The sequence below is a fragment of the Suncus etruscus genome, chromosome 5 (genome assembly GCF_024139225.1).
Source record: "Suncus etruscus isolate mSunEtr1 chromosome 5, mSunEtr1.pri.cur, whole genome shotgun sequence".
Lineage (NCBI taxonomy): Eukaryota > Metazoa > Chordata > Mammalia > Eulipotyphla > Soricidae > Suncus > Suncus etruscus.
The window spans coordinates 140012316-140029469 of record NC_064852.1 but is presented as its reverse complement, the minus strand read 5'-3'; the positions used below and the strand labels follow the sequence as shown (position 1 = coordinate 140029469).

At 32.4% G+C, this 17154-nt stretch overlaps 1 protein-coding gene across 1 annotated transcript in view; it reads right to left on the bottom strand.

Annotated features, from left to right (window-relative positions):
• CSMD3 (CUB and Sushi multiple domains 3) overlaps positions 1 to 17154 on the bottom strand; it is a 1236222-nt gene that overhangs the window by 938546 nt on the left and 280522 nt on the right. The window lies entirely within an intron of this gene.

The window sequence follows — 17154 nt, the reverse complement described above, 5'->3', positions numbered from 1 at the left end:
TGCTTTACCTCCAAGCTATCTCTCCAGCCCCTGGTGTTTTTTCTTTGAAGATGCTTTTATCTTCAGTGTCATGGAGTGCTCTGCTTACATTTTCCTTTATGAACCTTATAGTTTCTGGTATTATCTGTTTCAGGTCTTTAATGAATGTTGATTTGATTTCATGCATGGCAATAAATAGAGAACTGAGTTTGCTTTTGTTGCTTTACCTGACCAGTTTTCCCTACAATGCTTTTGAAGAAGCTATCCTTGCTCTACTTCATATTTTTTGCCCCTTTATCAAAGATTAATTGATAAAATGCTTGCAGGTTCATCTCTGATTTGTGGAATCCTTATAAATTCCTTTTCTAAATATCAATGATTACATGCTTAGAAAAATATTCATTATTTCATGTAATTAAAATAAAACACAAAATAAGTAAAAGAAAAATCAACTATTTTAAACTATTAATAATAATGTTAACTTTCTCAATGATACAGAACAGTATGATAAGTAAAGTCAAAGTAAATGTATTTAAATGAGGGGAATACAGTGTTATACAAAAAAAAACTTATAAAATGTTTAGTACCTAAGGCAAATTAGGAAAGATATCTTTTGCAAGACTATATATTTTCCAATTTATCAAACTAAATAAGTAGTGTACTAGGATAAAATGTTAGTAATCAGAGTAAAATAAATCAAGTTTAAGGATAAAGAAGAATATATAAAAGCTGTAGATGAACTACTTTTGTTCTCAAACACAAAACCACATTACCTTGTAGTAATAGAACATCATCATATCAAAATATATGATTTGAGCAAAGGCTATCATTTCACAAACATGAAATACCCTTAACTTTTCTCGAGCCATATGAGCAATTTCTCTCCTCTCTTTCTCCTCCCTTTCTCTCTGTTTCTCTCTCGCTTCCCCTCTCCTCACTGCTACCTTCTCTCCCCCACTTTCCTTTCTCCCTTTTTCTCTCTTATTTTTTGTGCCATGTATTTTGGTGCTCAGATGGCTTAGATGACCATTTTGAGTGACAGGGAAAAAAAATTCAGTAATCTACACTAATTATATTGCTGGTCTCTAGAAACAACTGTTTATCGGTGCAGAAGACGTGAGTGTCTTATAGTTGACATTTGATTTTGACAGTAGATCAACAACAGAATTAATTTGTTATTATATATGGTAAATATATACACATAAATATATTGGACTAAAGAATATTTTAACTTTAAATTTATTTCAGCCCTATTTTATGAGAATTTAATTTTTCAAATACTTAAAATATCAAATATGGCAAGACTAAGCAAGAAATAAAAATAACTTTAAAGTATCTAAATAATTGAAGGTAAGTGTAACTACTCTGGATAACAGCTTAGAGGTACTAAAATTAAATATGCATTTGTACCTGTGATTCTTTTTTAAGTATGTAACTGGTGTACATTAAATGTTGGAAATAATAAAATTAAGTAGGCTAAAATTTCATTAAGTCATTAAATGTGACAGCAGGGAATAGGAGGTAATATAGTTGTTCATCAGTTGTGCTACGTTTAATTAATACTATATAAAACCATACAGGGTGGTGTTAAAAACACCTGGAGATTAGTGTTTTGTTCTTTTTTAAATATATATTTTAGAAAGTCATTTTTTTTTCTTTTCTTCCCTTAAGAGATTTCTATCGAGTTAGTATGGAAAGATTGTAGTAGCACTCTACATGTTTCTTGAAAGACAAAAGTTTAAAATCTAAGACCAAGTTTTAAAATCCTAGTAGTAGGTACAAGGTCAGAAATAACAAAGTTTCTATGATATAATACTACTTAGAACAGTTAAGTAATATAAAAGCACAAGTAACAACACTCCATATTGTATAAGGATACAGAAATAAAGTATGCAACAAACATATGTTAGCAGCTCTTATATGAAGAGACGCATGGGGGTATGGAAAGAAAATTCATCACATATATATTTATGCATGAATTTATTCATCCAACTAGAAAGGGCTCTTGCATTCTTATAGAGAATACAAATAGTGTTACAGAAATAAGAAACTTTTTTTATTCAATTATCTGTACCTAAGCTAAAAATAGTAGCTATTATATTATAGTATAAAACTAGTAAATTTAATAATTACCTTTGAAAGTCCTTTCTAGTTTATATTGCATATTTTATTACTTGCTCTTCAACCCCAGATTCTTAAACTGTGATCGCTACCCCATATTATATCAAATAACTGAACATGGGGGTGTAAAAATTGTAGCAACCAAAATTTTATTCAAAATAATTAATTCAAATTGAATATTTATGATACTGAATTATTTTGAGCAAAATACTTATGTATGCATTTATTGGGATAAAAAGGTGACAAATGAAAAAATATCTAAGAATTACTACTTTTTTTTTTTTTTTTTTTGGTTTTTGGGCCACACCCGGTGACGCTCAGGGGTTACTCCTGGCTATGCGCTCAGAAGTCGCTCCTGGCTTGGGGGACCATATGGGACGCCGGGGGATCGAACCGTGGTCCATCCGAGGCTAGCGCAGTCAAGGCAGGCACCTTACCTTTAGCACCACCGCCCGGCCCCAAGAATTACTACTTAAGTTCCACTTAATTGTTATGATTATGTTTTGAGTTTGGGATATTCATCAGGGCTCTCTGAGCTTAAGAGATCATTCCACTATGATTAAAATAAAAATTATATTTTTAAAAAAAGAGATCATTTCTGGCAGTTCTCAGAAAAACCATCTGTAGTTCCCTGGGATAGAATCAGCATTGGCCACACTCAAGGCACCGCCTTCAGGGATCAGTCTTGGAAAGATCCTGGCAGCACATGTTATGCTAGAATTAAAACCCAGGTCAGTTTTTATTGGCAGTCATATCTTTTTTTAAAAAGAGTACAGTTCTCTTATCTAGTAAAAAAATAGAAATAGAAATAAACTTAAGAAAATTTATAGAAATTTTATATCAATATAGCACAGGGTCTTCCAAGTACATAAAGAGCAATCATCAAATATTGTGTTTTCACAGTCCTTAGTACTCCAAAGAAGAACTTCAGAAAGGGCCAATGAAAAGCCAGCACTGTTCACACAATGTTATAAGGCAAGTCAAGGGATACCAGATACACTTGCTGATCTCTATTCCCACCCTCTTAATAGGGTCCTTGAGAGAAAATACATGTCATTTGTCTCAAGTTATTTAGGTTCATAAATACAAATGAATCGACGAAGTTGGGATACTTTCAGAGCTAAGCAACCATTTTTTGCATGGATGAGTTCTCATTCTAATAATTTCATAAATTTAAGTGTAAGAAAAGGAGTTCGAATAAAGGTTAATTTAAGCATATAAAAGAACTAAAATTAATGTCCATATATCTACCCTTTCTGTGGATTTTTAGATCTTTAGCCTCTGTTTTCATGTGATTTAAATTTCATGGTTTTCTATATAAATTGAATAAATCTTGTATTCAAATTAGTCCCATAAACTAAGAAATCTCATAGATTTCTCTACAGATTGAATTAAAAGTTTAATATCCTTAAGATTAAAATTATATAAGCTATCACATTGTTTCAAATCAAAAAAGTTTAATTGTATTGTTTTTCAGTAGGGCATTTTAATTTGATAAGTGGATACGAAAACAATACTTTGGCTGAAAATATCAAGAAAGTTGTAGGCACTAAAATTTATGAAAGAAAAAAAAGAGCGCAACAGATAACTAATTGGAACTAGGAGACTGTGAAATTAGTAGAAGGTTTGTGTCCACATTTTAGTACCGTCACCTTACAAATAGACCCTTCTTTGAAATAGTCAGTTTCTCTATCTCTGAAACTCATTTTAACTCAATAAATATTTATTGATTTGCTACTATGATCTAATTTCTGAACAAATAAGATGTAATTTCAAGAAGTTCAAAATTTTATAGTAGGTCCGTCTGAGTAAATATACACTGGGATTCAAGAAAATTGAAGTGAATAACAGAAGTAAGTGCATTGTGATTTGCTGAAGAATGAAAAGAATTACATTTCAATGGCAAATGGACAGGGAAAGGGGTTCTAACTATAACAATATCTCCTTTAAATTTTCCTTTAATGATGAAAAGAGAAAGCAATGTTAATATATCCTCAAAAACATCCTTTATTCTTATGCAAAATTTTTGAATGGGCAGTACTTATCATTCTCTTTTTTTATAGCTATAGCTACCATACCTTATTAAGCTCTTAAGTACTTTACCTATAAACTTAACACATATAAATTCATCCCTATTGTGCTCTGGTGATAGAATATTAGAAAAGAGTACATTGAAATAAATATCTATTTCTTCGATAAATGAGATGAATGTTGTGTACAAAAAAGAATAAAAAAGTAATAGTTTTGTAATTGTCTTTTATCAAAAAGACTGCTATTAAATAGCAATAAATTTCAGGAAGGGCTGGTAAACAAAAAGAGATGCTTATTACATGATATGAAAAGAGTTCTCCTTTAAAGCAACTCAAAGTATCACATATATCCTATAAAATTGCCCAATAAATAAGCTTTAAATCAACTGTATATTTATCTAGATATCTATGACTATATTACACAAAGCAATAATAAGGGTTCAGTAGATAGCCAACATAATTGAAACAGGTCCCCAAAACACAGCAAATTTGAATTTTTTTCTTGCCTTATACTTGTTTTTAGAGTTATTCTACATAATTGTGGCATGGACACTTGTACAGGAAAATCTTAAATAGTATACTATATGAGTAAAATTATGTAAAGTGTGGGGCCAGAGCAATAGCACAGAGGGTAGGGCGATTGCCTTGCATGTAGCAGACCCAGGACCTACCCAGGTTTCATGTGGCAACCAGACAGTCCACTGAGCCTGCCAGGAGTGACTTCTGAGTGTAGAGCAAGGAATAAAACCCTGAGTGCTGCCAGGTGTGGCCACAAAACAAAAACAACAGACAAACAAAACAAGAAAAATGTAAAGTTCAAATCATCAGGAGAAATGAGCTACCATCTTTATGCAAGGAAAAAATACAAGGTTATTCAGAAAAAAGGCTCACAGGAAAAGTGAATTTCCAAGTTGAAATAGAATTTTCTGAGAAAACTCCTTACATTTTTTTGTTTCTAAAATTCTAAATGGGCACACTTGAAAATGTTATGATTTGGAGAAGAAAACAGGGCTTTGTTAGAAAAATGCAGAATTTAGATTATATAGATTCTAATGGTAAGTTTTACCAAATTATGCACAAATCTATTTTATATGTAAAAACTTACTGATTAATGACGACATTTAGGCTTCTCAATTTTTCAACTGACAAGAGATCTGAACACAGAACTTTGGGACATAAACTGGCCCTTCACAGCATGTCTTTCTATAATGAGTTATGAAAATTTCCCTATTTCCTGGAATGAAGGGTTAGAGAATAAGGGTTATGGGTGGCTATACATTTTCTTGATTACTTTTTCTTTGTTTCCCATTGTCAATTATTTTATAACTGACTGCTAGCTAAGAGCAAGCCTTTTGAGCTTGGCAGCCTGAAGGGGATTTAAATTAGAAAAGAAAAGCAAAACTGCTAGGGAAGAAAAATTATTTCATTAGCCTTAAAAGAAATCTCTATATTAAGGCTTACAGAATGCCAAATGGAACTATAATATAAAATTGGATAAAATTGAAATATATCTGGGTAATCTATGATCATATGAAGCAAGTTAAATTTTCTCTTCCAAACTGCAGATATATCTACTCAATGATATTTTAAGTTATATAGATTTTCTGAATTCTCATTTTGCAATTTTTTGTTATTATTTGCACATATATAGTCAGAGAGACACTAAATCAAAAAAATGTGATTGGTTTGTAAATAGCATGAGTTTGAGCCCAAGTACCCTTTATAGACCCCTAAACATGTCCAGGAATAATCCCTGAACACCTAACCAGACATAAACCATGTACAAAACTATTTGTGGTCCTAAAACCCACCACTACAATTTCTCACCAACTCACCCTCCCAAAAAAAATGACAAGGTACAAGAGACCTGATTTTGTTCACTGAGCAAACACACACAACACAGAGCAAACCTAAATAAAGTACCAACAGTTATGGCCCACCACACAAAAAGCACTAAAATATTATTAAAATGGGCTGTGCAACAAACAATGGAGTAATTACTACAGAAATTAAATAAAAAATTAACAAAATTAACAGAAAAATTAAAATTGAAATATGATGCATATAATGTAAAAGCAAAATGTCGCATATTATGTATATTATGTGGTGATTTGTGATTATTAAATTTAGAATCATCATAAGCCTAAGTAATTCACCAATGCAGTACTAAATCCAAAGAATTAAAAATAGGATAAAAACAGTTATTTGTACATTAGTGACTATAGAAACATGATCCTAATAGCTAAAGCATACAGCTATACATATACAGTATATGTCGCTTAATTCATAGGTAAATAAATGTGTTATTCATAAACATGGAATTATTATCCTTAAATGAAAAGGTAATTATGATATATGTTGCATCACATAGGAACCTTGAGAAAATCAACATGACAAAATAAATCAGTCACAAAGTGAAAAATGCTGAAATTTCAATTATATTCAAACAACACTAAAAACCAATTAGTATGTAGAATGGTTGGTTGATCAGGGTTTGTTGCTAATGGAGGAAGCAATATGCAGTTAGTCCATGGGAAATCAATGTAGAGTTTTAGTTTCAGAAGATAAATATTTGGATCTGGAGATGGTGAAGGTGGTAGTACGAAGAAGTGAGGTTCTAACTACTGAAATGTGTATCTTTGAAAAGGCAGTCAACAAATTGTATGATATATACATGAACACATATAAGTAAAACCATATTTTATATAATAAGAATGTCTTATTGAAAACCACTGTGTCTAAAAGAAATAAAAAAGCTGTGGGAGAGAAGATGTCTGCTACAGAGGAGGAGAAGGAAAGCAGTAGGAGAGCATAGAGAAACTGGAGACATTGGGGTGGGAGATAAGCACTGACTGGTGAAGGGTGTTGGGCATTGCATGACTACAACTTAATCAAGCATCTGGTAGTGCTTCTTTAAAATGTGAGTAGTTTAAATAGAGATGGAGAAAGAAGCAATTTGCATGCCTTAGAAAAAGGCAGTAGTAGGGGACAGGGATGTGAGAAAAATGGGAGACATCGGTTTTGGGAAGGATGCATTGGTGAAGGGTGGTGTATATCGTATTACTGAAACCCAACAATCACCAATTTTGTAACCATGGTGCTTAAATAAAGCAAATTTAAAAAAAAGAACATCAATTATGAACAACTTAGAAATTGTGTAACTTATGGTGATTCAATTAAAGAATTTATGTATAAATATAAAATGAAAGAACATTTTTCTCTGTTATATGTATGGCCTATAATTTAAAACTCAGATGCATTTCTCAAATATTAAGAGTAAGGATAACAGTTATTCTTGGACATTGGATAAATATCTACTTTATCAGAACAAAAGAACCCTGGGAAGCCCTAAAGTACAAATACTAGGTTATTTAAATTTGCTTAAGAGTTTGAAATGTTGATGTCCTCTTCAATTTTTATCATCAAAAAGTATTGGAAACATCTGACAACCATGTAAATCAGTAAGATGTTGCCACATGCAAAGCAAATGTCTAACTCTCTGTATAATCACGCCAGGCCCCAGATCACATTTTAAAGAAGCATTACCAGATGCTATATTTACTTTTGATTTTCATACTACAGAAATAATGAGAAAATGCTATGTGGCAGAGGGTATAAAATACTAAGCTAATGACTCTTTACTAGGATGCAACTCTCACAAGAGGAATGATGAGCAACTGATTTAACCTGCAATAGATCAACTGCTGATTGCAGCTTGTCATCTTTTTGTGGCCTTTTCTAGTCTAATATACAAACTGTATATAGTCAATATTATCTATATTAATGTAATTATACTCTGTGCCCCTAAACTGCAATCACATTATCTCAAATATCTGCATAGAGTAGCTCTTTACATCACATGAGCTGAAGTATATAGGAGAGTCGAAGGACGTAACCCAAATTTAATTAAGAAAAATCAATAACACATGCTGAGTTTTTTACTCGATGGTTAAGCTATTCCTCAATAATAATTTGCTCCCACTAATAAAAATACACTTAACAGTTATTTGACTGTCACTGTGAATTCAAAATGGATGTAACTGTTACAAAGGCTGAAAAATAAGTCTCAACTCACCATTCCTTCCATGAGAAAATCAACTATACTAATATGAATGGCTCACCTCCTCTATTAAAATACTGGTTTTTAGGGCCAGAGCAATAGTCCAGCGGGTAAAGCATTTGCCTTGCATATGGATGAACTGACTTGGATCACTGGCATTCCATCTGGTCCTCAGAGTACCATCAGGAGTAATTCCTGAGCAGAGAGCCAGAGGTAACTCTTGAGCACCACTGGATGTGCCCCAAACCACCACCACCGCCACCACACAACAAAACACTGGGTCACTGGTTCTCAGGAGAAAAAAAAAAGAAAAGCACAAAAAGTCATAGGTGTCAGGGCTGGAGTGGTGGCGCAAGCGGTAAGGCGTCTGCATGTTCGCTTAAGACGGACCTCAGTTCAATCCCCCAGCATCCCATATGGTCCCTCAAGCCAGAAGCAATTTCTGAGCGCATAGCCAGGAGTAACCTCCTAGCGTCACCAACACCAAAAAAAAAAAAAAAAAAAAAAAAAAAAAGTCATAGGTGGCTGGAGATGTAGTACAGGGGAAAAGCACTGGCAATTGACAATATTCAATCACCAGCAGTATTTCTGTGGTAAGGGTCACTCATGACCATAGAGTTAGGAGGATTCTTTACATTCCACTGGGTGTGGACTATGGCCCATGTTCCCCCCCAAAATGTTACATGTCAGAGTAGAAAAAGGTAAGTCACTGAGAGTGATATCTTAATATTTCTGAAGACATACATTCATAGAATAAATGATCCTTACAAATAGTTTCTATTGTTTACCCACTTTTGTTGTAACCATTTGGAAAATCAAAGTTTATAATAACATGAAATATTATTATTAAGGTGTTTTTATTTATTTATTTATTTATTTTGGTTTTTGGGCCACACCTGGCATTGCTCAGGGGTTACTCCTGACTATCTGCTCAGAAATAGCTCCTGGCAGGCACGGGGGACCATATGGGACACCAGGATTCAAACCAACCACCTTTGGTCCTGTATCGGCTGCTTGCAAAGGCAAACACCGCTGTGCTATCTCTCCGGGCCCAAGTTTTTTTATCTATCTATACATATAAAAGATTCAGAAAACTATTTTCTCAATAATAAACTGATTAAAGTTCACTGATTACAGATTTTATTATAAGATTTTTATTGGTACAAATAAAAAGTAGGATAAGTAGTATGTTTGTTTGTTTGGGGTCACACTTGGCATGCTCAGGGGTTACCCCTGGCTCTGCACTCAGGAATTATGCCTGAAAGTGCTTGGAAAACTATATGAGATGTCAGGGATTGAACCCAGGATGATCACTTGCAAGTCTATTGTTTTATATGCTATAATATTGCTCCAGTACCATATAATGATTTTTAATAATTAAATATGAAATCAGTGAGAAAGAATAAAACTGTTTTAGGCATATAGCAGTATTTTAAAAACTTTCATATTTTTGATTCTTTATTTCTATTATATCTTTGTTATTATAACTGGCCCTGTATGTAAATTATACATTGTAAATAATTAAAACTAGGAAGTACTCTGTACCTCCATAAAATATAAAGAAAAGTGAACCATAACTTATAAATGTTCTGTGAAGGTAAGGAAAACTTAAACTTTAGAATTCATAAAGCCAAAATATTGCCATTACAACTAAACACTTTGCTTTTAAGATTACTGGATATGGCTTAAAGAAAGCTATAAAAATATCTTCCCTGGATAATCTACTCCCAGGTGCCATATATGATCTTTTAATCTCTTACCATTACTTAAAAATTGTTCACTTTATTTTTAAAGTCATCTGCAGCAGGAACAGTATATCAGTATATTCAGGAACAGTATATTCTGTTCAAGAAATAGATATTGAATCAACAGATCATGTACTGGAGATGCTAAAATTTATGGCGAAAAAATGATAGTTCCAGAAGGAATCTAAAAATGCCTTTTCTGCTAAAATGTTTCAGGGCCAACTTCAGTAATTTTCTGAGTAAACTTTACTAGTTACTAAGATATATTTAGAAAGTTAATCTATGTTTTTCTTTTTACTATAACATTTAGTCTGACTATAGATTTCTTAGACATTGTGACTGTGATCATAAATTCTATTGACAAGTTAGTTGAGTAACCTTTTCCATAAATTCACATTTGTATACTTAGGAAAATGTATCATGCTAAATTCATAAGTATTTTAGACTAATTTAAACATATTACAAACAATCCTAATTTACAAATATTTAATCCCTACTCCAATGGGAAGTTTGACAGAATCTTTTAAATTTTCTTACCAGTGAGGAATTTGGTGAAGATCATAAACTCTAATTAGTAAGATTTTATTTATAAATGTAAAATGGAGATTACATGCACATAATATTTATTATTAATAATAGTAATGCTTAATCACTATTACCACTGCTTCTATTTTTATCAATATTATACCATAACCTACAGGTATGTTTCCAAAAATAATATATATGTTAATATGTGCTGAAACTTTAATCGTAAAGCTTCTTTAATCTCCAGAAATGTGAGAAAGAAAATTTTGTTATTTATATTCTCCCAGAAATGTTGAAGCTTTGTTATAAGGACCTAAATAAGTAAGACAAAAAGAAACATTCTTATCTCAATTATCTGCTAGACAAAGTAAAACATTAACTTATCTCAATTATCTGCTTGATTTATATAATTTCTCTATTTGTAAATAAAAATATAGGTGTCTGCCTATTACTAAGGTGCATATTTCTCATGGGTAAACTGGGATGAGCAGAATTTACCAGATTATTAATAAAATGAGATTACCAACTCAAAGGCTAAAAAAAAGTTTATGGGCCTATGTTTGCCTTGATGATAAATTACAAACTTTTCAATTGATAGTTTCAAAAAAAAACCCAAAACTCTCTCAAAAGACTTTGTCATCTGTGGTCACCAAATTATGTAGGATATGGCCCTTTTTAGAAATAAAGAAAATTAATCAAATAATAATTAAAACCAATTTTACCAGTTGAAAGCTGATCACTCCTCTTTCCTTTTACCTCTTTCATTTTTCAGATCACTTGGTTTTCGTGTGGTACATTACCAAAGCTATAATGCACATGATATAAATGACAAAATCTATCTATTCCGAAAATCATCTATAAACATTTATAGAATTCTTTGTTGATGTCTACACATTCAGACACCATGAAAGACTAGTAGAGTATGTTGTGAAATAGAGATATGGAAAGGCCATTATTAATATATATATACACACATATTGAGTTGAATATTGTGGAGAAATAAGAAAATACAAGAGAGTAGACTGATAAAAATTAAGTATTTGCTCTTTATATTGGAGTTATATTAATTTTAATAGAAAATGTGTAGCATTCACATAGTTGATAATAGAAAAAGTAAAAAGAGTTCTATAATCAAGTAAGCCAAGATAAAATAATAATATTGAAATGAACAACATGGGCCCAGAAACTCATTTCTTGAATTCAAATCTTGTCTATACTAGTTACATACATTTAGAAAATTTTCTTCTTATCTTAATTTTTAAAAAATTTTTTTAGGAAATTTTCTTAACCTCACTTTTTTTCATCTATAAGTATATTTTATTTGTCCATTCCCTATATAGTATGACCATGAAAATAAAATGGTTTACTACAGAGAGAACTTCAAAACACTGTCACAGTGCCCATAGAATTAGTAGAGGGTAGAACTCTTCTCTCGTATCTTGGGTTTGATTTTCAGAAAGTCATATAGTCCCTGAGGACTGCCAGGAGAGATTCCTGAGAGGAAAACCATGTGTAAGCTTTCATTACCGCTTGGTGTGACCTCAATATGAAATACATACCAACACACACACACACACACACACACACACACACACACACACACACACACACACACACACACACACACACACCACAGTTCAAAGAAAGGTTTCATTAATATTAAGGTTTCGGTGGAGCAAGAGGCAGGGCATTTGCCTTGTACGGTTAACCTAGGACAGACCACAGTTCAAACCCCCAGTGTCCCATATGGTCCCCCAAGCCTGGAGCGATTTCTGAGCGCATAGACAGAGCGTCACTGGGTGTGGCCAAAAATTAAATATCAAGTTTCAAGATAGACAGAGTTAATACATTATAAAGTAACATATCAATCTTTGTATCCATAAAGATTTATCTACCTCACATCATTCTCAATTGCATCTGATTACCAGACATTTAATTTATATATTAATAGTAAATGTTATAAGCGGAGGTATTTATTTGTTTATTCTAATATGTAATTACTTCCATTTACTTCCTATAACTCATCTTAAAATAATCACTTTAAATCCTTAAAATAATTATTCTATCCTTTATAAATTTTAATTTCTTATTCATCAATACCATAGGCATTTGTTTTAAAAAATCCAAGAGAGTAATATATTTATTAATTGAAGATATTGATTAATTAAAATATAGATATTTTAATTAAAACAAATATTTAATAAAATGCAGTGATAGTGTAATAAATGTACTACTTTTACTGAGAGAAAATAAAATCAACTTACATTTTTTCTGAACCTGATTAACAATGACATTAATCTTATAAATTTTTAGATACAAAGATATAATAGTGGGGCCAGAGAGGTGGCTCTAGAGGTAAGTAGTCTGCCTTGCAAGCAGTAGCCTAGGTGGTTCGAGACCTTGGTGTCCCAGATGGTCCCCCCAGGAGAGATTTCTGAGTGTATAGCTTGGAGTAACCCTTGAGTGTCAATGGGTGTGGCCCAAAACCAACCAAACAAACAAACAAACAAGATATAATAGTAACAATCTTTTACAAAATTCATGTGAAATATAATCACAACAGTTCCTTTAATTCTCAGTTAGGACTATATTTATAAAATAAGTGGCTAAAAATTAATGCCTAGCGTAAATTTATATAAATATATCATACTAACTTCTCTCAGTAAAACAGAAAATTATAAGACCTAGCTTATTTGGGAAACTAAATAACCATTAACAAAAAGTAAAGAAAATTAAGATCACATTAAGGCAAAAATACCATGCTTTGCTGATTTTAATTTGATTCTGAGCAATTAATTTATAGGTCAATTTTCAAATATTAAGCTCACAAATAGTTTCAAGTGTTTTAAATATGTGAAAGAGTATCAGAACAGAATTTAGACATATTGATTTCTATACCAGTCATGTATAGATGCACTAGTAAAATATCTCTAAAGCTTACAATCTGAGTTCACATGAATTATTATAAGAAATATCAGTAAATAAATTATACTATGACTTCTTTAAATAGTATTTCAGTATAATATCCCACCATGCTTAGTAAATTAAGTTTTCCAACAAAAATATTTTAACTTCATGTGAGACTATGGACTTGCCATCTTTTTCACATTCATTTAATTTTTCTAATAGGTTGAAGCCCAAATTGTACTTAAATTTAGTAAGCATCTAAATATTCAAGAATAACTTGTGTTTATAAATCCTGTCCATAGCTTCAACTTACCATTCTTTCTCTTTACAGTTATGTTATTTTCAAAAATTTATTTTATATGCTAAGTTTATATATATCTTTATGCTGCTATACTAATATTTAATATTTGCTCTAAGTATAATATACAATATCATCAAGTATAATGAACAATAAAGATAAAATTACCTTGAACAAATAACAAGTAACTAATAAGACAAAATTCATGTTTTTCAAGACAATGTCAAGGTTTAAGATATCTTGTGCTAGTTTAACATATATAATTATGGCATATATTAAAATGATAATGATTCTTTTAATTCCAATCTGTAATTGAAAAAAAGTGACAGCGGAAGGATTTTAGAATTTGAGTGCATGGAACTACAGATCAAGAAAAGGTTTTTTATTTATTTTTTTGCTTTAATTTTTAAGGTATGCTTTCATCTTCTGTTATTTGCTGTATTAAACATTTATTCATTGAGTGGAATAGCAAACATTCTTAATGTGAGTGACAAATTTAGTAACAAATATGACTGCACAAGGAGAAAAGATTCAAGACCAAATCTGTGTTTAATTCAAGTGTTACTTATATAGTTCTAAATGATAATGATTTTCTTAAACAAAATACAAGAACACCACATAAAATTAATCCACTGAAATATGTCACATGACATTATTCTCTGGTCTGTCCTTCCTCTGTTCATTTATCCTGAATTATTTTGCCTCATCTTTAAACTGGTGGATTTACACAGAACCTAATACCAGATGGTCATGGCTGCGGTTCACTGAGTTTATAGCCTACCAGGAAGTTAGATGATTGCTTTTCAGGGTTTTTGTCATGCATTGAACAGTCCATTTCACCCTAGAGAATTCTGAAGCTGTTGATATTTCAGAGAGTAATCATGTTCAATCATTTTTAAAGTTGTGTTTTGATATAATCATCATGATGCTTTTGGGGCACAAGATAATATCATTAATTTTCTTCCTATATATTTTGAAAAAGTAGAGATGATAGATATAGTGATTCATAATTTAAAAATAATTTTAACTATTTTATTTAACTATTTAAAATTAGTTAACTATTTGCAAAGACGTTTTCAAATAATACTCACCTAAAACAATATGAATCTTTCATATAGAGCAGTATATGTATACTTTTGCATTTTGTTCTCTTTTGGGGCTACACCTACCTTTTCTAAGAATTTACTCCTGATTCTGTACTAAGGGATCACTGCAAATAGAACTCAGAACATATGGGAAAAGGGGATCAAATCCAGGAGGTTGAATGCCAGGCAAGCGACCTACTAGATATACACATACACTCTCTTCAACCACTATATTTTAGACTGTGAAAATAAAAATTCTAATCAAAAGTATGCATAACATGGAACTGAAATTTATAAAGTATGATCATGAACAATTAAAACGTGGATATCTCAAACTAAAACTAATATTACTGTATAGTTTATTTTTTAATAAAATTGTTATTTAAGGACCATGAGTTATTCTCAGTTCAGAAATCGCTCCTGGCAGACTAGGGGGACCATATAGGATGACAGGTATCAAACCCCGGTTCGTCCCGTGTTGGTAGCATGCAAGGCAAATGCCCTAACGCTGTACTATTGCTCCTGCCACCCCTTTTAAAATAAAAATTTGTATTTAAGCACCATGATTACAATCATGATTGTATTTGGAGTTCAGCCAAAAACAGAACACCCCTTTCACCAGTGCAACATTCTCACCACCAATGCCCCCTCCCTCCTTCCTAACCCCTTCCTGTATTTGAGACAGGATTTCTACATCTCTTACTTATTAACATTGCCATGATAGTTGTTAGTGTAGTTATTTCTCTAACTGCACTCAATACTCTTTGTGGTGAGCTTCATATTGTGAGCCGGTCCTTCTGGTCCTCATCTCTATTGTCTCTGGCATTATTACAATAATGTCCCTAATTTTTCTTAAAACCCATAGATGAGTGAGACTATTCTGCGTCTATCTCTCTTATTTCACTCAGCATAATAGATTCCATGTACATCCACATATAGGAAAATTTCATGGCTTCATCTCCCCTAGCAGCTGCATATTATTCCATTGTGTATATGTACCACAGTTTCTTTAGCATTCAACTGTTGAAGGGCATCTTGGTTGTTTCCAGAGTCTGGCTATTGTAAATAGTGCTGCAATGAAGGTGTGAGGAAGGCATTTTTGAATTGTATTTTTGTGTTCCTAGGGTATATCCCTAGAAGTCGTATAGCTGATCATATGGGAGCTCAATTTTCAGTTTTTTTGAGGAATCTCCATGGCATTCCCACCAGCAGTGAATGAGAGTTCCTTTCTCACATCCCTGCCAGTACTGATTGTTCTTTGTGATGTGTGCCAGTCTCTGTGGTGTGAGATAGTACCTCATCATTGTCTCCCTGATGATGAGTGATGTGGAACGTATATCATTTTGTTGGATATTAGAAAAAGTCTGATGATGTCTGCTTTAAAATTAAACTATATAGGACAGCAGACTGCAAATGTCTTGTGCCTTCTCTCTGCTGTCCTGTATAGTTTATTTTTAAAGCATAATTCATAAAAGTTTTTCTAATACCCAATCAAATGATATACATTTTACATGCCACCCAAATATCTGTAATTTAATATAATTCTATAGTAATAGTAAAATATATAGATATTCATTAAAATAATTTTACCACATTAAAAAGGGATTCATTTATATCAAAGATCATATGGACCAGAGAGACAGCAAACAGATAAGTAACTTGCATTGAACACATGCTGCCTGGGTTCAAACCATGTAACTTGTAGTATGTTCTCTACTGCACCACCAAGAGTGTTTTCTGAACACAATGCCAGAATTAAGCCCTGAGTACCAGGATGTGCTCTTCTTAACCCCATCAAAAATGAATTATAAAGGAACCTAAACATTGCATAATCTAAAAAAGCAACAAAAGTGTTTGACTTATAAATGCTGATTTTAAAAATGAGGGAGGAAATGGGAAACAAGAGATGAAAATGAACCTTATGGCTAATATTTAGCTGGCGCAACAAAACATAGGAAATTAGGGGTCAGAGTGATAGTACAGTGTTAGGGTGTTTGCCTTGCCACTGACAACCTGAAACAGACCTTGTATCCCATATTGTCCCCTTAGCCTGTTAGGAGCAATTTCTGAGCACAGAGCCAGGAGTAACCCGAGTGCCACTGGGTGTGCCCCCAAAAGAAAAAGGAGGAGGAGAAGAAAGAAGGAGGAGGAGGAGGAGAAGGAGGAGGAGAAGGAGGAGGAGGAGGAGAAGAAGGAGGAGAAGGAGGAGGAGGTGAAGAAGAAGAAGAAGAAGAAGAAGAAGAAGAAGAAGAAGAAGAAGAAGAAGAAGAAGAAGAAGAAGAAGAAGAAGAAGAAGAAGAAGAAGAAGAAGAAGAAGAAGAAGAAGAAGAAGAAGAAGAAGAAGAAAGAGATGGTGGAGAAGGAGAAGAAGCAGATGAGGAAGAGGTGGAGGAGAAAGAAGAGG